Here is a 23019-nt window from a genome sequence, read left to right on the forward strand (position 1 = left end):
TATGAAACTTCTTGGCAGATTAAAACTGTGTCCCGACCGAGACTCGAACTCGGGACCTTTGCCTTTCGCGGGCAAGTGCTCCACCATCTGAGCTACCGAAGCACGACTCACGCCCCGTCCTCACAGCTTTACTTCTGCCAGTATCTCGTCTCCTACCTGCCAAACTTTACAGAAGCTCTCCCGAGTTCGAGTCTCGGTCGGGCACACAGTTTTAATCTGCCAGGAAGTTTCGATTTTGTTATTGTGGTCCATATTATTATCTACCTTTAATATTGTTGCTAAGACTGTAGGGTAGGCGACTTTCAGGCGTGGTAATGAATTTCTATAACGACTGGGAGAGCTGGCAGCAAAACCATTATTCACGTTGGTGAGTAGAATGCACGAGTGTGGCAACATACCATCTGATTTACGGAAAAATATCATCCACACAGTTTCGAAGACTGCGACAACTGACAAGCGCAAGAATTATCGCACAATCAGCTTAACAGCTTCTGCATCCAAGTTGCTGACAAGAATAATTTACAGAAGAATGGAAAAGACAGTTGAGGACGTGCTAAATGAAGATGGCGATAGTATCGAGAACGTAAGATACAAAATGACGGTGCAATGGCGGCGGAACTGTCATTTGTCCTCGGGCGATTCGTGTGAAAAAGTTTCCAACGTTTTTATGCCCACGTGATGGGAATTACCAGACTTGGAACGCAGAATGATCTTCATCCACATCTACATCTACATGGATACTCTGCAAATCACATTTAAGTGCCTGGCAGAGGGTTCATCGAACCACCTACACAATTATCTATTATTCCAATCTCGTATGGTGCGCAGAAAGAACTAACACCTGTATCTTTCGTACGAGCTTTCATTTCCCTTACTTTTTCATGGTGATAGTTGGAGCTAGACGAATGCTACATTGCATTTAGGAAATCGTTAGGCAATTCTGTTGACCCCTGCCTAGTCGTTAAAAATGGGGTGTCTAGGAAACCTGCTTTTTCGGATCGCTAGACAACAGTACGAACGAATCGTATTAATGAGTTTTATTACGAAAAGTAATTAACAATACTTAACTTTGAAAAAAATACAGATGTGTCGCAGACAAAGGGCGACAGACAAATAAGAAATCTCTTCAGTATATACAATTCCAAGTTTGAGCTACACAGAATGTAGGAGAAGTGTAGCAGGCTTTCGACACTTCTGTTGAGGTTGCTGGCCTCGAAGCTTCTGTAGAACTGGGCCCCGACTGCCGGCAGCAGTAATTGTGTTCTCTTCGCATAGAGGCCGCTGCTGTTGCATTGTCATCCTGGAGAGGGGTCGCTCAGCCTGCAACTGGCTGACGTCTTCTCCACATCCCTCTCCGCTGTCTCGTTCCCGACTGGCGGGCCGGCGCTCGACTCTGCGCCGCGACAAATTCAGTTCTGCGAGATCCACAGCATCAAGAGTGCGCCGAGAACACCAAATCTCAGGCAGTACCTCTAACTGTGGACAGTGCAGTGGCCGACTGCCTTCACTTAACGACCGAGAGCAGCGGAGTTCACATACAGTTTTCGCTGCTAACAGGAAAGCTACGGTACATCAAATAAGCACGGAGGTCGGTGTGGGACATATCTACACCTACAACCGTACTCCGCAAGCCACCTGACGGTGTGTGGCGGAGGGTACCTTGAATACCTCTATCGGTTCTCCCTTCTATTCCAGTCTCGTATTGTTCGTGGAAAGAAAGATTGTCGGTATGCCTCTGTGTGGGCTCTAATCTCTCTGATTTTATCCTCACGGTCTCTTCACGAGATATACGTAGGAGGGAGCAATATACTGCTCGACTCCTCGGTGAAGGTATGTTCTCGAAACTTCAACAAAAGCTGGTACCGAGCTACTGAGCGTCTCTCCTGCAGATTCTTCCACTGGAGTTTATCTGTCATCTCCGTAACGCTTTTGCGATTACTAAATGATCCTGTAATGAAGGGCGCTGCTCTCCGTTGGATCTTCTCTATCTCTTCTATCAACCCTATCTGGTACGGATCCCACACTGGTGAGCAGTATTCGAGCAGTGGGCGAACAAGTGTACTGTAACCTACTTCCTTTGTTTTCGGAATGCATTTCCTTAGGATTCTTCCAATGTTGCTTTACCGACGATTAATTTCATATGGTCATTCGATTTTAAATCACTCCTAATGCGTACTCCCAGATAATTTATGGAATTGCTTCCAGTTGCTGACCTGCTTTATTGTAGCTAAATGATAAAGGATCTTTGTATGTACTCGCAGGACATAACACTTGTGTACATTGAGATTCAATTGCCATTCCCTGCACCATGCGCCAATTCGTTGCACATCCTCCTGCATTTCAGTACAATTTTCCATTGTTACAACCTTTTGATATACTACAGCATCACCCGCAGAAAGCCTCAGTGAACTTCCGATGTCATCCACATATGATGCCAATGCCTTTGCTGACAGTACGACATCGCCTGCACCATCTCTCCTGGCTGGAGGAGAAGTCCAACCTCATCGGTTGGACCCTAGATGGTTGCAAAACTGTAATATGGTCAGGTGATTCCTGATTTCAGTTGGGCAGAGCTGACGGTAGGGTTCGATGGTGGGGCAGACCCCACAAACCCATGGGCCCAAGTTCACAACAAGGCACTGTGCAGGCTGGTGGCACCCCCCACAATGGTGTGGGCTGTTTACATGTAATGGACTGGGTCGCGCTCCTCCAGCTGGACCGATTACTGACTGGGAATGCTCATGTTCGGCTTCTTGGAGAGCATTTGCTGCCATGTCGCTGGCCACAACTGTTGAAGAACATTCTGGACAGTTCGAGCGAATGATTTGGTGACCCAGATCGCCCGACACGAGCCGCATCGAACATTTGTGGGATGTAGTCGAGATGTCAGTTCGTGCACAAACGCCCCCACCAGCAACACTTTCGCAATTATGGATGGCTGTACTGTGGATGCAGTCACATTGCCCAAAGTCTTGCAGGAATCGGTAGATTGTCTTCAGGCGACGAGTGGCCTACCGGGACCATCCGACCGCCGTGTCATCCTCAGTGGAGGATGCTGATAGGAGGGGCGTGTGGTCAGCACACCGCTCTCCCAGTCGTTATGACGGTTTTCTTTGACCGGAGCCGCTACTAGTCGGTCGAGTAGCTCCTCAATTGGCATCACGAGGCTGAGTGCACCCCGAAAAATGACAACAGCGCACGGCGGCCTGGATGGTCACCCATCCAAGTGCCGGCCACGCCCAACAGCGCTTAACTTCGGTGATCTCACGGGAACCGGTGTATCCACTGCAGCAGGGCCGCTGCCATCGGTACATGAGTATAGTGGGGAGGCACACTGCAAATGTAGTGTGTAGGCACTAAGCTGGAAGTGTGGGCCTCATGGGGAGCGTGCCAAAGGTCAGTGCCCGCAGTCGCACTAACCTCTGTGACCTCGGTGGCTCATTCGGATAGAGCGTCTGCCATGTAAGCAGGAGATCCCGGGTTCGAGTCTCGTTCAGGGCACTCGATGTCAACTATCCCCATTGATATTTGCCAAGGCTTCTAAGCAGCTAATCGTCTGGATTTCACTATAATTTAATTCTTGTGCATAAAGGTGTGTAGTATACTGCTGCATCGACTTCGAGTAAGCTGCCTCACGAATTCAAAACTTTTAGCAGTAATCCACGCGCTTTCAAATCGAAGCTGAAGAGTTTTCTATCCGGGCATTCCATCTGTTCTGTTGACGAGTTCCTTGAAAAATTAAATTCATTCCTATGTTACACTAATGGCCGTTAAAATTGCTGCACCACGAAGATGACATGCTACAGACGCGAAATTTAACCGACAGGAAGAAGATGCTGTGATATGCGAATGATTAGCTTTTCAGAGCATACACACAAGGTTGGCGCCGGTGGCGACACCTACAACGTGCTGACACGAGGAAAGTTTCCAACCGATTTCTCATACACAAACAGCAGTTGACCGGCGTTGCCTGGTGAAACGTTGTTGTGATGCCTCGTGTAAGGAGGAGAAATGCGTACCGTCACGTTTCCGACTTTGCTAAAGGTCGGATCGTAGCCTATCGCGATTCCGGTTTATCGTATCGCGACATTGCTGCTCGCGTCGGTCGAGATCCAATGACTGTTAGCAGAATATGTAATCGGTGGGTTCAGGAGGGTAATACGGAACGCCGTGCTGCATCCCAACGGCCTCGTATCACTAGCAGTCGAGATGACAGGCATCGTATCCGCACGGCTCTAACGGATCGTGCAGCCACGTCTCGATCCCCGAGTCAACAGATGGGGACGTTTGCAAGACGACAACCATCTGCACGAACAGTTCGACGACGTTTGCAGCAGCACGGACTATCAGCTCGGAGACCGTGGCTGCGGTTACCCTTGTTCGCTACATCACAGACAGGAGCGCCTGTGATGGTGTACTCGACGACGAACCTGGGTGCACGAATGGCAAAACGTCATTTTTTCGGATGAATCCAGGTTCTGTACAGCATCGTGATGGTCGCATCCGTGTTTGGCGACATTGCGGTGAACGCGAATTGGAAGCGTGTATTCGTCATCGCCATACTGGCGTATCACCCGGCGTGATGGTATGGGGTGCCATTGGTTACACGTCTCGGTCACCTCTTGTTCGCACTGACGGCACTTTGAACAGTGGACGCTACATTTCAGATCTGTTACGACCCGAGGCTCTACCCTTCATTCGATCCCTGCGAAACCCTACATTTCAGCAGGATAATGCACGACCGCATGTTGCAGGTCCTGTACGGGCCTTTCTGGATACAGAAAATGTTCGACTGCTGCCCTGGCCAGCACATTCTCCAGATCTCTCAGCAATTGAAAACGTCCGGTCAATGGTGGCCGAGCAACTGGCTCGTCACAATACGCCAGTCACTACTCTTGATGAACTGTGGTATCGTGTTGAAGCTACACGGGCAGCTGTACCTGTATACGCCATCCGAGCTCTGTTTGACTCAATACCCAGGCGTATCGAGGCCGTTATCACGGCTGGAGGTGGTTGTTCTAGGTACTGATTTCTCAGGATCTATGCACCCAAATTGCGTGAAAATGTAATCACATGTCAGTACTCGTATAATATATTTGTCCAATGAATACCCGTTTATCATCTGCATTTCTTCTTGGTGTAGCAATTTTAGTGGCCACTACTTTATATTGTTGATTGCGTTTACTTAAACTTATGGCTTCATTTTTTTGGGTTCATAAACATTTTATTTTATGTGTTATCACTTTTATGTACTGACACGTTCCATGACCTCGGAGATTTGTTCCTCAATTTGGTTTCGCAGAACTAGTCATGTAAAGTAACAAACAAACAACCGAGTACAGGCTCACAATCGAAGAGACGTCGGGAAGCAAATCGGCCATATCCCCTTCAAAGAAACCATCCCGCCCTCCGTATTGAACCATTTAGGGATGGCAGAAAAGTGATTCGAACTGGCGTCCTCCTGTGAACGACTGTGCAGCCCTAAGCGTGTCTTGCAGCGCAGGCGGAGTGCCAGGCTGGAGACGCTTCGGTGAGCTGCTGGAGGTTACAACAGCCCAGCACAGGGGGTGGGGGCGGGGGCGGTGCGTGGCGTCAGTCTGAGGGTCTCCGCCTGTGGCTTGCCGAGGCTGGCACTGCCTCGCATGACTACGCACCGCCCACGCCGGCGCATCGCAATCGTGCGTTTTTAATGTGACAGAGCTGTGCGTAGCGCGGGGGAGCTGTTTATACCGCTGCACGCTAATAGGGGGCACTAACGACACACCGGTAGCGTGGGGGTGGCGCAAGAGTGACTGACGGCATTTAATGTCTGGTCACACGCAGTTAAACGTATAGGTGTTGAAGAAGTAAAAGTAGAGGAAAAGAGGCAATGATAGAGGTAGAGACACAGACAAAGGTGAGGAAAAGAGAAGTGACAGATTAGGTGGCAGCAAGTGAGTAGCGGAGAGCGTGAAAGAGGGGTAGGAAGTGTGACAGGGGAGAGAGAGAGAGAGAGAGAGAGAGAGAGGGGGGGGGGGAGAGGGGGAGAGGGGGAGAGGGGGAGGGGGAGGGGGAGGGGGAAAGGGGGAGGGGGGAGGGGGAGAGGGGGAGGGGGAGGTATGAGTAGATATTCAGTGGAAATAGAGAATTGGAGGAGAGTCATAGGTAGGTACAATACGAAGTTCGTTCAATAAGTAATGGCCCACACTTTTTTTTAAAAAGAAGCCACTAATACACACAAACAAACGTCCGAGATGGTGCTTCACGTTTGACGTTTGTTCTGTGCGCCGGTGAACTTTCGAACAGTTCCGGCAGATGGCAGGGCAGAGTAGTCATGGGCTAAACTGCGATTTTCCGATATCACTTATTTCTGTGAATGCTACTTTTCAGTATCTGTTATTCTCAACTGTGATTTGTCGCAGTTAAGAATCGCAGTTAAGGAATCCAGGTCGTGTATCCCTCCGCACTCTACCACTGCGGTTTCTGCTACTTCTGCGACTTCTGCTACTTCTGCGACTTCTGCTATTTCTGCGACTTACGACCGTATGACAAAGTTACATCTGTCAACACAGAAAATTGCATCTCAACAAAACTGTCATTAGTAAGCATGTTTTACATTTGTTCTTCCGTTGGCTTTAATTACGTATTAAAGAAACAACTGTGAAAATATTAACAGTGTAATTAATATGTAAGTAGCCATACAGTACCGTAATAGTTCGTGTTTAGAAAATGAATTCTAACATATTGTTATGTACACAGGTTCCCGAACTACATGTCAGTCACTCAGTAAAGCGATAATTCAGAATAGCATTGTCAACATATCTGGAGAAATTGCCACTGCGTCTTTGGACTGTCTTCGTCAGACGAGAGGTTGTTTTCTGTTTCGATGAACTTAATTACTTAAGTGAGATTGTTCTTGCAAATGTGAAATATACCCCATTAAGTGTCTTTCATTACAACAAATATCAGTAATACTACTCTGTCAATTTCATTGCTTGTAATTTGTGACAGAAAAAAAATGTTTAATAATCACTGTAGTTTTGCAGACGCAGTTCTAACTCTGATTACTGGTTACTGTACGTATCTATCCATATCAAGGCTCTTGAGAGTGAATCGTGGGGATTCAAGACAGGATTTGCAGCTTAAAAGTGCCATAATTATGAAATAAGTGTGCAGAATGAGCGATTAAACTGTGTTGTATTGAAGTTGTTATGCGATTTTAAAGGAATGATAAATGTTAAATACAGTGAGTGAATAATGAAAATCTCATTTTTCTCATGTTAAGCCGTCCTATACCCGTAAATTTTCCGCCACTTACTTATTGGTAAACACTTGTTGGAGAGTGACATGCCGCCCCCCCCCCCTTTCTCCATAATCTTGGTGTGACACTGACCTGTAACATATCCCAAAGTCTAGAATATGCATTTTGAGGCTGTTGGTATGAAAGTGGGAAGTACAGATCTTGCTGTTAAATCAGGAATAGTTTAAGTGCATTACTTGAAAGTAGCACAGGAAAAGCTTTCTTTATGTAGGTGGTGGTAGTGTCAGCAAAAAGTTCTTGTGTGTGAAGTTGCCGTGTAGAACACCAGGTGTAAAACTTTTCTCCAGAGACTTCAACTGTGTTAGAACAAAAGTGAGGCGTTCATATGACTCAATACTACTGTTTTCATTTCATTACACTTATGCAGATGTCTGAGTTCTGCTGTGTTAACATTGCAAAGTCCTGTAGGCATGTGGAGTATTAACCAAAACTGTCATATTGGAAGCAGAATCAAACCCTTTTTTTTTAGGTTACTTGCATGGCGTCGTATGATATGCACACACAGCACAACGATCTCGTGCGGTACAAGGCTCTCGTAACGAAGTACGAACGTCGGCCAACAAATGGCACTGGGAAAAGAATGTTAACTGCGCTTTTAGTTGCTACTTGCGACTTCTAGTTGCAACTTGTCACGAAAATCGCGGTTGGATTCGATAGCGAATCGCCGAGAAAGGGCGTAGTACGAACTTTGGCCAAAAGATGGCACTGTTAACTGCGCTTTTTAGTTGTTACTTTCGATTCTTTTAGTTGCGACTTGTCACAAAAATCGCAGTTGGACTCGATAGTATATCGCAGAGATGAGCGTAGTACGAACTTTAGCCAACAGGTGGCACTGTTAACTGCGCTATTTAGTTGCTACTTGGCGAGTTTTAGTAGCGACTTGTCACAGAAATCGCAGAAAGCAGTACGAAATTTGGCCAACAGATGGCTCACGGCGTTGTATGTGAAATGCTACTTGTGACTGAAATCGCAGGTTCTGTAAAGTTGTTATTGTGACATCTGTGACTCCTCAGTCACTGTGATTTCTAACAGATACGCGATTTACTGCCCACCACTACGGCAGAGCCATAGTACAGCGTCAAAATGGCGTCTGCATACGACTCTAGGTTACGAGCAGCGTGCCGTTATTGAATTCTTGCCTGCAGAGAAAGAACGTTACACGGGGATGCAATCTTCCTCCGCTACTGTTCAGACACCGCATCGAAGAAGCGATGTTGTTGTTGTTGTTGTGGTCTTCAGTCCTGAGACTGGTTTGATGCAGCTCTCCATGCTACTCTATCCTGTGCAAGCTTCTTCATCTCCCAGTACCTACTGCAGCCTACATCCTTCTGAATCTGCTTAGTGTATTCATCTCTCGGTCTCCCTCTACGATTTTTACCCTCCACGCTGCCCTCCAATGCTAAATTTGTGATCCCTTGATGCCTCAAAACATGTCCTACCAACCGATCCCTTCTTCTAGTCAAGTTGTGCCACAAACTTCTCTTCTCCCCAATCCTATTCAACACCTCCTCATTAGTTACGTGACGTACCCACCTAATCTTCACCATTCTTCTGTAGCACCACATTTCGAAAGCTTCTATTCTCTTCTTGTCCAAACTATTTATTGTCCATGTTTCACATGGCTACACTCCATATAAATACTTTCAGAAACGACTTCCTGACACTTAAATCTATACTCGATGTTAACAAATTTCTCTTCTTCAGAAACGCTTTCCTTGCAGTTGCCAGTCTACATTTTATATCCCCTCTAAATTCGACCATCATCAGTTATTTTGCTCCCCAAATAGCAAAACTCCTTTACTACTTTAAGCGTCTCATTTCCTAATCCAATTCCCTCAGCATCACCCGACTTAATTCGACTACATTCCATTATCCTTGTTTTGCTTTTGTTGATGTTCATCTTATATCCCCCTTTCAAGACACTGTCCATTCCATTCAACTGCTCTTCCAACTCCTTTGCTGTCTCTGACAGAATTACAATGTCATCGGCGAACCTCAAAGTTTTTATTTCTTCTTCCTGGATTTTAATACCTACTCCGAATTTTTCTTTTGTTTCCTTCAGTGCTTGCTCAAAATACAGATTGAATAACATCGGCGAGAGGCTACAACCCTGTCTCACTCCCTTCCCAACCATTGCTTCCCATTCGTGCCCCTCGACTCTTATAACTGCCATCTGGTTTCTGTACAAATTGTAAATAGCGTTTCGCTCCCTGTATTTTACCCCTGCCGCCTTCAGAATTTGAAAGAGAGTATTCCAGTCAACATTGTCAAAAGCTTCCTCTAAGTCTACAAATGCTAGAAACGTAGGTTTGCCTTTCTTTAATCTTTCTTCTAAGATCAGTCGTAAGGTCAGTATTGCCTCACGTGTTACTGACCGAAATAAAATAAAGGTTCGAGAGTGGGATTAAAATTCAGAGTGTAAGGATATCGATCGCAAGATTTGCTGATGGCGTTGCCATCTTTAGTGAAAGCGAAGAAGAAATACAGGGTCTGTTGAACGGTGAAACACGTATGTAACGCAGCAGCGATGGCGAGGCATTGTAGCATCTGTGACCAGAGAGTATGCGCTTGACCGCGCGAGTGTTGCGAGCGGTTCTCAGTCAGTAGTAGTCTTTGCGAGTTAGTTGTCGCTATGCAGTAGCAGTCAGTCAGTCGTTGCGAGTCTGTAGCTCTGTCTAGTTGAGAGCAGTACTCAGTCTGTAGTCGTCATGCAGAGCGGTCGGTCAGTAGTAGCAGCCCAGTGCGGTTGTGTGATGTAGGCGGTCGGCAACAATGGTCAAGATGAGGAATAAGGTATACTGTTAATTAATATAATCATTAGATAATGAAAAATTTTATTTATTGTAATTATTCTCCAACAAGTCTCCCAATAATAATTTTTTATTTCAAAAGCATTTTCTCAAAAGTTTAATTTTTTTGAACTAAAGATCTCGTTGCACTTCCCATTTCATTCCACTTCTTTTTGAAGAAAAATTTCACTAGAATTACAAAAAAAAGGAGAATATTATTATTTGCAATGTAGTTCCTCCAAGTGGTGCGCAACAACAAGAGCAGATATGTGACATCCATTTATTCTGAGGTAAGACTTTAATTCTGATTGTTTTTACACAGGGCCAAAGACCGATATTTCGGTTTAATTGAATTTTCTTGTCACTGAATGGACTTTAATTTTTTGAAGGATTTATAATTGAGTCAGATTGCGAATTTCACATTTGTTGCCATTGTCAGTACATTTGATTGTGGGCAGGTTACGCATAGAGCCATGTCCATCAGCATTTCTAATTAGTATCATTATTTTCTTTTAAAATTTTTGTGGGGAGGTTACACTTGGCTCCCATTTCTATTAAGTATTGCTCTATATTTTCTTTTAAAAATTGCGGTAGGGAGGTTACACTTGGCGACACCCAGTCCAGGATCGTATTTCGTTGAGAGTCTTTTGAGCGACAGTCAGATATCTGCTCTTATTTGCTTAGATAATTAGGATTTGGCGCAACGCTTTTAATAATATTGTGACTTTCTTTCTACAGGTCAACGGCAATTTGCTGCTTTGTTGTATTTGTGTGTTGCTTTTGCATTGTGCTTATTTGTTTTGTGAAAAATTTTGACTATTGTAAAAATGCCGCGAAAGACTGTGAATAGTGTATCGCGAAGTATTGTGAATGAAATTACCGACTTAAACAACGTGACCGATAGTAATTGTGATACGCAACGTAATGATGACAATCCTGCGTTCACTAACAATCAGTGCATTCCAACCACTAATGATGACTTTCACCTTAATGATGAACAAACGAACTCAATTGTCTCGTCTGTTAACTTGACGACAATTGATGACGCAGAATGCTCTATGGTAATGAGCGCTGTAGAGCTTAACACACCCGATTTGGAAAACTCAAGTGACGAACAGACAAATTTGTCTAATGAAAATGAACAGATCACACAAAGTAGGACGGATTTATTTAATTCCGAAACAATGACTGATAGTGTACATTCGACTGACAAACTTTTTTCTAAATCTCAGAATAACCAAATGGTTACAGTAAGCGAGAAAGTTCCAGATGCTCTATTGAACAGCACAGAGAATAGAAATGCTAATTTTGAATCGGATTCAATTATGGCATTTTTGCGGCAAAATTTCAAACAGTTTAATGAAAGATTTGATAAAAATGACGAAAAACAAGATAAAAATGATGAAAATTTCAGACAACTTAGGGAAGATAACAAACAACAGAATGAAAACCTCAAGCAACTTAGTGAACAGGTCAGACAACAAAATGAAAAATTTGACGACAATTCGAGGCAGCTTAGTGAACAAATTAGAGCGGTTGCCGCGCAGTGCCATGACACTAAGGAACAGTTGCGCGTGGAAATTGAGGCTTGTTCACAAAAAAATAGCGAAGAAATAAAGTCGGTTGCGCAAGAATTAAGGGAAATGCAAACAGCCGCGACAGATACACTCAGAGACGAAATTAGCGGAGTCGCCAAACAGTGCTCTGAAAAAGCTACACAATTACGGGACGAGTTTAGAGCAATGACGGTAGAACTTTCGCGCACTATGGACGCAAAGATAGACGCGAAATTCGAACAGCAGAACACTCAGATTAACGAGCGCTTTAATCAGCACATACAGAACAGTGATACGCGTTTCCGCAGATTTATTCAGGATCAAAACAAAGTAAAACGACAAGTCATGGAAACAATCACTGCACAAAGACAAGAGGACAAACGTAAAATATTCGCGAAAGCGAAGACGTATGTAGACAATAATATTACTACAGTGTCCGACAAAATTAATACCATAGAACAATTGAACGCGGAATTACGGGATGAAATTTCTGACCTTAAATCAAAAACAGATACACACACAGTAAATATTCAAACAGTGACAGATAGATTCGAACAATTAGATCTAACACAGGATTGTGATGTTATCAAAGGTGATGTTAAAAAACTGAGCGAAACTACGCGCAAGTTGCAAAAACAGATTAATGCGTCTGATTCTAAAACCGATGATCAGGTTAAAATACTGACTGAAAAATGTGATGAATTGGCCAGTCGTATTGATGCTATCGAAAATACTAATGACAATAAATCAGACGATACTGCACCGGTTTCATTTATCCAAACGCCTGAATTTCAAAATTTACAGCAGACAATTAATGAGATCGATTCATCTAACAACACGTTACGTAGGAAGTTATCAAATTTACAACAAGAAGTAACAGAAATGAAAAACACTTCTGTTAATAATACACAACAGACGCCACTTTATGAACATTTGTCAGACTCACGCAGCGTGTATAATGTGAGCAATTTACAGCAACTACGCGACTTAAAATCCGAAAAGCCACGCGAATTAAAATCTGAAAAGCTACGCAACTTGAAAACCGAAATGACAGAGACGAACAGATTCACACACAAACCCGAACGTGTTCTCAAATTCAGTGACGAGAACGTTGATAATAAGCAGTTTGCATTTGTAAGAAAATGTAAGGAATTTAATAATGGCAGAACACAGATACACGATTTGCACTGTATACGACAATTTATTTTTGTACTTTCACCGCTATTATCTGTAATGGAGAAACTAGCTTTGAACCTGAAGCGACAAATTGCTATTGTATTTTCATCAGCATTGCCTGTAATGAGGAAACTAGAATTAACATGGATACAACTATTTGCTTTTGAATTTTTACCGCTATTGCGTGCAACGCAAAAGCTAAAATTTATTTGCAGTGCGTAATGGACCTCAGGGGATTCATTACGCTTTAATGAATATGTGCCGTAGCGAGCATAGGGCCCCGAGCTGTAGTAGTGCTGTTTCATCTTTAGTTTTCTGCACTGCTGCCTTCTCTTCTACTATCCTTTATATCTATCCAAACTGCTCTTTAACTATTGCTCTTTGTAGTATTAAGAAACATGTAATGAATATCCGATGTGACAAACTTTTACCGAATGTGACAATTTTCAGTAGGCACTCCCGTAATGACAACTACCGCCGTAATTTTAATTACAGATAAAATCGTAATCATCAGTATGTGTAAAAGTAAAATTAACAGCAAACGCATTTTTTGGTAACAATAGATGTTTTTCACCACAATAGCATGAAAGTCAACCGCTTAGCATACGTAACCAACAATGCAGTCTACAAGGTCAACCAAACTTTAATGTTTCGCCGCGTGCACGTATAGTCCCAGCCCCAACAAATAGTAACGCATGGCAGCAAAGAAATAACTACGTACAGACAACACACTATTTCAACTCGCATCGCTATGCGCCGTATAGAAATTACTATCATGACAGACGTAAAAATGATGAGCACAATTTTCAGCGTACATTTAATAACAGTCGATCTTTTCAGCAGCAAGAACATTAGCAACAACACATTATCATGAATGATCCAGACAATAGGTGTCATCCATAGCGTAACACGTCAGTATGAAATAACAGAACAGTTCATACAGTGGATATGCCACAACATTCTCCCGTAAATAATAACACGTACGATAGAATTTAACCAGATACAGCACAGATTGCATACTACAGTAACGCAAACATTACTTTTGACAAGCAGAATTTTGCTCACGAGAATGTTATTTGAAGCATGCTTTGTTGAATGCTCCACTATTATCGCACCCAGATCTTACTAGAAATTTTTCCATTGCCACCGACAGTTCTAACACCGCTTTAGGCGTACACATTTTCCAGGAAATTGAAGAAGATGGTTCAATAGTAATCAAAAACATCGCATTTGCAAGCCGCATTCTGTCACCTGCTGAGCGAAATTACTCCGTTACAGAACTTGAAACATTATGTGTTGTATGGGCATTTACGAGATTTCGGCACTTTCTTTATGGCAGACATACCACCGTTTACACAGACCATAGAGCTATACAATTTTTGCTTTCAGCTAAATTTACTCACGACAGATTAAGTAGATGGAAATTATATTTACAAGAATTTAATTTTACGATTGTTCATATTCCCGGCACACAAAATGTTATAGCAGACGCACTATCGCGTTCTCTCGGCAACAATCAGCAAGACATCGCAACCAACTTCTGCAAAGCAAATTTCAGCGTCATGTACATTCAACAAGTTGCATTTGAAAATTTCATTTCGTCGTCATTACGAGACATAGTATTCTTTTTTTTTTCTTCACATGCTTTGGTCAGCTGCGCGAGCTAATGCTTCTGTCCGTCAGCTGTGTTGTCTTCTGCTGTCACTACCAATTTACGACACTCACAAAACACAAACAAATGTTTTTCAGCAAATGATTAATTTTGACACGTGCAAACTATTACGGATAGTAACAAAGTAGAATCGGAACACAAAAGAACATGTCCGACCTCACTACCATGTTTTTGCTACATCTTTGTCGCTGTTGAACTCACTTCAACATTTGTTACTTTCACTCCGTTACGCAAAGCTACTGCTAAAACTGTTTCGAAAGCATTTGTAAAACATTTTCTATTTCATGTAGGGCATGTAATGAAAGTAATTTCTGATAATGGATCTCAATTTCGTAGTAGTGTATGGACACGCATGTTACGAGCTAGAAACATTTCTCCGATCTATATATCCAAGTACCACGCTTCTTCGAACCCTTGTGAAAGATTAATGAAGGAAATTGGTAAGCTGTGCAGAATATACTGCCACAAAAGACATATTAATTGGGATACACACATACTCTCATTCCAAGATGTAATTAATTCCATTCCAAATGAATCCACTATGCTATCTCCGACTGTTATACTGAAAAACGTTGAACCACCGAACAAAATTAAAGAATTAATAGAATTCCCCAAAAATCGTCGCCTACGACACCACGAAATAATTGACATTGCGCTGAACAACATCAAACGTGCCGCAGAGCGCCGGAGAAGACAGCAAAAACAGGTTTGTACACGCCGCGACTTTCACGTTGGACAGAAGATATTAGTACGTACACACTATTTATCCAGCAAATTAAAAGGTAAGTGCAGTAAATTTGAACTTCTATACGCAGGTCCGTATCGGATTCGCAGCATCCCTCACCCCAATGTTGTACACGTCGAAACTTTGAGAACCAGAAAATCGAAAGGCAATCACCATATCTCAAACATTAAACCGTTTATTGAGTGAAACCACTGTATGATTCAACACACTATGATGCCATTTACTAATGCAATTAATTCACCTGACTAATTATTGATGATTATCGTATTTTTTTTCTTGGCAAGTGCCCGGCAAGGTAAGGTTAGCAGGTCGCTCTTCTTGTCGTTACACATCAGACCGTGCATATTTTTCCAGATGAATTTACACATTTACGACTATTTCTGCAATTATATTTATGTGACTACTTATTGATGATTATCGTATTTTTTTTTCTTGGCAAGTGCCCGGCAAGGTAAGGTTAGCAGGTCGCTCTTCTTGTCGTTACACATCAGACCGTGCATATTTTTCCAGATGAATTTACACATTTACGACTATTTCTGCAATTATATTTATGTGACTACTTATTGATGATTATCGTATTTTTTTTTCTTGGCAAGTGCCCGGCAAGGTAAGGTTAGCAGGTCGCTCTTCTTGTCGTTACACATCAGACCGTGCATATTTTTCCAGATGAATTTACACATTTACGACTATTTCTGCAATTATATTTATGTGACTACTTATTGATGATTATCGTATTTTTTTTCTTGGCAAGTGCCCGGCAAGGTAAGGTTAGCAGGTCGCTCTTCTTGTCGTTACACATCAGACCGTGCATATTTTTCCAGATGAATTTACACATTTACGACTATTTCTGCAATTATATTTATGTGACTACTTATTGATGATTATCGTATTTTTTTTTCTTGGCAAGTGCCCGGCAAGGTAAGGTTAGCAGGTCGCTTTTCTTGTCGTTACACATCAGACCGTGCACATTTTCCATTTTTTGTGTATATGACTGTACTCCAGTTTTGTTTGTATGCACTATGAAATAGTTAAGATATAACACACACCAGTCGACTTTGACATTATTTTTTTTTTTTTGCCTTATGACATCTCAACATCGTGACTGTTTCACATTTTTTTTTGCTACTGCATTGTATTATTCTGTGTACATTTTTTGCATCCGAACACTGTCAATGTCTTGGACATATTACGTTTTCTGTCATGTTATGCTGTATGGTTAATTGTGTCACCATAAACCAGTCATTATTTAGTGGGTATAGGATTTAAATGCAAGACATTAATCTTTGTTCATCAATTTCAGAAAGGAATGATGATTCTAAGAAATAAATTTAACATAAATGGGAATTTCACCTACGGAATAAACGAAAGGAGATGCAATAACTTTATGAGGAAGAGTAAAGGGATCAGGATTAACAAGCATTAACAAGACTATACTATACTCATCACAGAATAGCAGTCTTAACTAATTTTTTCTTTCAGAATACAAGGTGATTGATGCAGGCTGTCAGAGAGAACTACACATCTTATTTTTAATGATGAAATATGCTAGAGATAAGGAATAGTTAGGTAATGAGTAATGAAGTGATTTTTTGCAGATGATAGTGAATACTGATGAATAATGATGAAGGAAATGGTATTATGAATAATGAAGTTTTTCTCTACAGGTGATGATAATGGTGAAGTTATGATGATATGGATAATGAAGTTTTTTTTCTTTATGCCACGTAGTTATTTAAGTATTTGTTGCGGTTTGCTTTGACAGCAGGTGTTACATTGCATAGTAGGATGACGGAAAGTTTTGGAAAGGACAGCTATGGAACACATTTTATACACATTTCACTACTTGTTAATTCGAAGTTCACTACTTTTCAGCATAGTGTGCGTTTCTTCTTTCAGGTCAATAATCCGTTTTTGTATTTTTTCCAGGAGAAGTTTTTCATGACACTTACTAAACCTGTTACTTATTATACCTGTTCTAGTACTTGCATTTTTATATTTTTTACCCATTTGTGTTTATCATTTATAAATGTGATCACATGTACTGCCTTGTTACATAATCTTGCTACAGCTGACTCATGACGAATGACGTTACCTATCCTCATTTGCAGCAATAGGTCAAAAGCAAAAAGTATTATGCCTCAGCAATTAATTATCGATCCCAACGCAATGCATTGCTACCAAAAAAATGTATTACCAGTCCCACATAATGTCACTAGTTTATGATAATTCTGAATAATACTGATCAACTCTGAATAGCATGTCACTCGAGTAATGACCTCTTAATGAGACTATATTCAAAATAATGCTTTGTCACTAGCTAATAACTGCCACTGTTTATTGTAATGCCTGTGATTACTAATGATTTGACTGTAATTAACTGATTTTTAATAATGACTTTGTAATGATCTGAATAATACTGAATGATGAACTATGTTTTATTCTATTCAATACTTGATGGCCACTGAGTGCCAATAATTAATGTCAATCAACGAAATTGTTATTAATTATGCCATTAATTAACTCTTGTTTTCAATGTTCATACTTTGTAATTGGAAATAAATGTGATTGTTTAATAATGCTTTGTAATTAGAAGAAGGCTAATGATTCTTAATAGATTGGAATGACAAATGATTAATTAACTGTAATTAGGAGAAGGTTAATGATTCTTAATTATACTCTGTAACTGAAAAGAATGCGATTATTTCATAATATTTTGTAACCAGGAAAAGAAGGCTACTGATTCTATGTAAAACAATTAATGAACATTTTTCTGTAATACTACATACTTGGTACAGAAATGTTCAATAACTGGGCTATGAATGCCACGAACTATCAATGAAGACTGTAATTGTCAATATTATGTGACTTGATGTCCTTCACCTCATAAGCTGACTACCCTGAATTACTGCAATGTCCATTTGTCCTGTTTATCCCAGTGATCATGGAGCACTATATTTGGTTTTGCACTAATTCTACGTTGGTGTGCCTTGTAAGAGTGTGGTGTTGACACGACATGCTGTCCACCACCATGAGCGATGAAGACATTATTATGGTCCCACTGTTTGGTGTACCTAATGTACTGCCAAAATGAAAACATGGAACATTACTACGACAGTTCAGTGTCTTGGCTACACTGATAAATTCTGATGGGAAAAGAACTTCAAGTTGTGTCACTTGGTGTTGTACTACTGTGGAAAGATATGGACTTTCAGAGCAGCTGTGTGCAATCTAAAGTGCTACAACCATGATGCAATCCTTCCCTTTCCTATCCTGATTCTTGTCACATAAAGAAAAAATTTTTTGGTAACATCATTTATGTTCATAGGTTATACATTTTTCGATTCGCTAAACTCCAGTGTGAGTACACTTATGTCACTGGTCGACATGATGTTTGCCATTATGTTTATTTGTTGTGAAAATACTAAAGACATTTTTCAGTGCATGTGCACTTTGGACATGAATTTTTTTTTTTGCCATTATGTTTATTTGTTGTGAAAATGCTAAAGACATTTTTCAGTGCATGTATACTTGTCAACATAATATTTTTTGCCAGTCTGTTTATTTGTTCTGAATATGCTAAAGAATTTTTTCAGTGCCTGTGCACTTTGTTATCTGTCAAATAATTTGTATATACTTTTCTGATTTGCTACTATGTTTTGTACTCACATTTTGTCTTTGTCTGATATATTTTGTACTTAGTGCGTGTGCACAACATTTACTTTATGTATTTTACATCTAATTATTCTTGCCAGTCTGTTTATTTGTTCTGCATATGCTAAAGAATTTTTTCAGTGCCTGTGCACTTTGTTATCTGTCAAATAATTTGTATATACTTTTCTGATTTGCTACTATGTTTTGTACTCACATTTTGTCTTTGTCTGATATATTTTGTACTTAGTGCGTGTGCACAACATTTACTTTATGTATTTTACATCTAATTATTCTTGCCAGTCTGTTTATTTGTTCTGCATATGCTAAAGAATTTTTTCAGTGCCTGTGCACTTTATCTGTCAAAAAGTTTGTATATACTTTTTTCTGATTTGCTACTATGTTTAGTATTCACATTTTGTCCTTGTCTGATATATTTTGTACTTAGTGCGTGTGCACAACATTTAAATATTCTGTAAGTTGTAGGATTTTGTTAATTAAAGAAAAATTTTGCCGCGCTTGGCAAGTCCAAATGACTCACCATCGCTGCCAAATTTTTGCCCCCCGAGTGGAGGGTTATGAAACACGTATGTAACGCAGCAGCGATGGCGAGGCATTGTAGCATCTGTGACCAGAGAGTATGCGCTTGACCGCGCGAGTGTTGCGAGCGGTTCTCAGTCTGTAGTAGTCTTTGCGAGTTAGTTGTCGCTATGCAGAGTAGCAGTCAGTCAGTCGTTGCGAGTCTGTAGCTCTGTCTAGTTGAGAGCAGTACTCAGTCTGTAGTCGTCATGCAGAGCGGTCGGTCAGTAGTAGCAGCCCAGTGCGGTTGTGTGATGTAGGCGGTCGGCAACAATGGTCAAGATGAGGAATAAGGTATACTGTTAATTAATATAATCATTAGATAATAAAAATTTTATTTATTGTAATTATTCTCCAACAAGTCTCCCAATAATAATTTTTTATTTCAAAAGCATTTTCTCAAAAGTTTAATTTTTTTTTTGAACTAAAGATCTCGTTGCACTTCCCATTTCATTCCACTTCTTTTTGAAGAAAAATTTCACTAGAATTACAAAAAAAAGGAGAATATTATTATTTGCAGTGTAGTTCCTCCAAGTGGTGCGCAACAACAAGAGCAGATATGTGACATCCATTTATTCTGAGGTAAGACTTTAATTCTGATTGTTTTTACACAGGGCCAAAGACCGATATTTCGGTTTAATTGAATTTTCTTGTCACTGAATGGACTTTAATTTTTTGAAGGATTTATAATTGAGTCAGATTGCGAATTTCACATTTGTTGCCATTGTCAGTACATTTGATTGTAGGCAGGTTACGCATAGAGCCATGTCCATCAGCATTTCTAATTAGTATCGTTATTTTCTTTTAAAATTTTTGTGGGGAGGTTACACTTGGCTCCCATTTCTATTAAGTATTGCGATATTTTCTTTTAAAAATTGCGGTGGGGAGGTTACAACATGACGCCTATGAATCGCTCCAAATGGTGTCCGAGTAGACGAAGATAACCATACGTCCCAGTCCATTGCATACAAAGACAACCCTCACCATTATGGAGCCACCACCAGCTTGCCCAGTGCCTTGTTGATAACTTGAGCCAGCCGGAGTGGCCGAGCGGTTCTAGGCACTACAGTCTGGAACCGCGCGACCGATACAGTCGCAGGTTCGAATCCTACCTCGGGCATGAATGTGTGTGATGTCCTTAGGTTAGCTAGGTTTAAGTAGTTCTAAGTTCTAGGCGACTCATGACATCAGAAGTTAAGTCGCATAGTGCTCAGAGCCATTTTTTTTGTTGATAACTTGGTTCCATGGCTTCATGCCACACTCGGGCCCTACCATCAGCTCTTCCCAACTGAAATCGGAACTCGTCTGACCAGGCCACGGTTTCCCAGTCATCTAGGGTCCAACCGCTACTGTCTCCAGCCCGGGAGAGGCGCTGCAGGTGATGTCGTGATGTTAGAAAAGGAATTAGTGTCGGTCATCTGCTACCATATCCCACTAACGCCAAATATCGCCGCACTCTCCTAACGGATACATTCGTCGCACGTCCCGTATTGATTTGTACGGTTATTTGACGCAGTGTTGCTTGTCTGTCAGCACTTACAACTCTACGCAAATGCCGCTGCTCTCGGTCGTTAAGTGAAGGCCGTCGCCCACTGTGTTGTCCGTCGTGATGCGTAAAGCCTGAAGTCTGATATTTTCGGTACACTCTTGACAGTGTGGATTTCGGAATACTGCGTTCCCTAACGATTTCCGAAATGGAATGTCCCATGCGTCTAGCTGCAACTACCATCCCATGTTGAAAGTCTGTTAATTCCCGTCGACCGGTCATAGTCACTTCGGCAACCTTTCCAGACGGATCGCCTGAGTACAAATCACAGATTCGCTTTTTTTTTTCCTTTATTGAATTTCAATTCCCCCTGAAGGGGGCGGGCTGGCAGCAGCTTAGTATGCCGCTCTTCAGCCTACAGACTTTGTTAGAAAGATGAAGAGAATAAATAATAAAAACAGGCGATAAAATCGGAGACTTAAAGAGTAGCATGGCGAAAAGAAATCGTGGTACTTAAAACAAAGAACAGAGGGATGATGACGCTAATAAAAAAACATACAAAGCAGACAGGTAAAACAATAGACAGACAATTAAAAAACACTGTGACAGTCTCATTTCTGTTCGCAAAAGACATAAAATTCACACCTAGCGACAGCACGGTTTCTGTTCGCAACACGAGAAAGACGAACAACACTGAACAGTCACTGGAACACTGCACTCAAAGGTTGGCAAATGTGACAGACCACAGCCGAGAGCAGGTGGGGGGAAACTGGACAGAAGATGGGAAAACAAATAAGGGGGGAAAGGAGAGTAAAAGCAAAGGGGGGAACTGGGAAAGGAGCTGAAGGAGGATGAGGACCGATAAAAGGACTGGGCGGCGCTGGGCAGATGCGAGAGGGAGTGGGGTAGGCAGAGGAGGGGAATACAAAAGGACTGGGGGGGGAGAAGGGAGGTAGGGAGAGGTTTAGTGGGGAGAAAACAGGATGGAATGGGGGAAGGGGGAGCCCATGGAAAGGACAGAGGAAAGGAGGGGGAGTGAGGATCAGAGTTGATAGGAGGGATAAATGGAGGGAGAGAGGGCATCATCCAGGAGGGGGAGGTGACGGAAGCCACCTCGGGAAAGGAGATGGAGGGTGTAGAGATGGAGGGTAGGGGGGACACAACGGTGAAGACGTGGCAGGGGGCGGGGGTTGGAGAGGAGGGGAGCAACCAGGGGGTGAGGGGGATCGAGGCGGCGGGAGGTGTAGAGGATGCGGATATGTTCGAGGAAGAGGAGCAGATGGGGGAAAGGAATGAGGTCATAGAGGATCCGCATGGGGGACGGGAGGCGTACACGGAAGGCGAGGCGAAGTGCACACAGATTCGCCAGAGCACTGCCCTTTTATACCTCGTGTACGTCTCACACCGTGTAACATCATAGATTCAGGGTCGACCTGCGACAGCAATCGCACAACTTGCGTACGGGCCGCTAGACGCCGCCACGAGCGCAACCGTATACAAGTGCCGACGGAGTTCGGCCAGATCTCATTTTGTTGGCATCTCATTCTTGCCTATTCTCTTATTTGCTTAGTTGCTTAGCTCTTATTCGTCTATGGCACGTGTTATTGGGCTCTCTTTCAGCCGTTCCGATTGTTTTGATTTACTCGCAATTGAGAAGTGCTCATTTTGGCATTTCACTTTTGCATATTTCTCATTTTGCTAATAATATGCTCCATATGAATAAATATGAAAGGGAAGAAGTGGTTGCGAAGGGAGAGAGACAGGGTTGTAGTCTACCCCCGATGTTACTCAATCTGTATATTGAGCAAGCAGTGAACGAAACAAAAGAAAAATTCGGAGTAGGTATCAAAATACATGGAGAAGAAATAGAAACTTTGAGGTTCGCCGATGACATTGTAATTCTGTCAGAGACAGCAAAGGACTTGGAAGAGCAGTTGAACGGAATGGACAGTGTCTTGAAAGGAGGGTACAAGATGAACGTCAACAAAAGCAAAAAAAAAAAAAAATGGTGCAAATGGCTCTGAGAACTATGGGACTTAACATCTGTGGTGATCAGTCCCCTAGAACT

At 42.0% G+C, this 23019-nt stretch overlaps 1 pseudogene; it reads right to left on the reverse strand.

Moving 5' to 3' along the window:
* Window positions 1–3186: 3186 nt before the first annotated feature.
* LOC126427544 (5S ribosomal RNA) lies at window positions 3187–3304 on the reverse strand (annotated as a pseudogene).
* Between the last annotated feature and the right edge of the window lie 19715 nt (window positions 3305–23019).

The sequence above is a fragment of the Schistocerca serialis genome, chromosome 11 (assembly GCF_023864345.2).
Source record: "Schistocerca serialis cubense isolate TAMUIC-IGC-003099 chromosome 11, iqSchSeri2.2, whole genome shotgun sequence".
NCBI lineage: Eukaryota > Metazoa > Arthropoda > Insecta > Orthoptera > Acrididae > Schistocerca > Schistocerca serialis.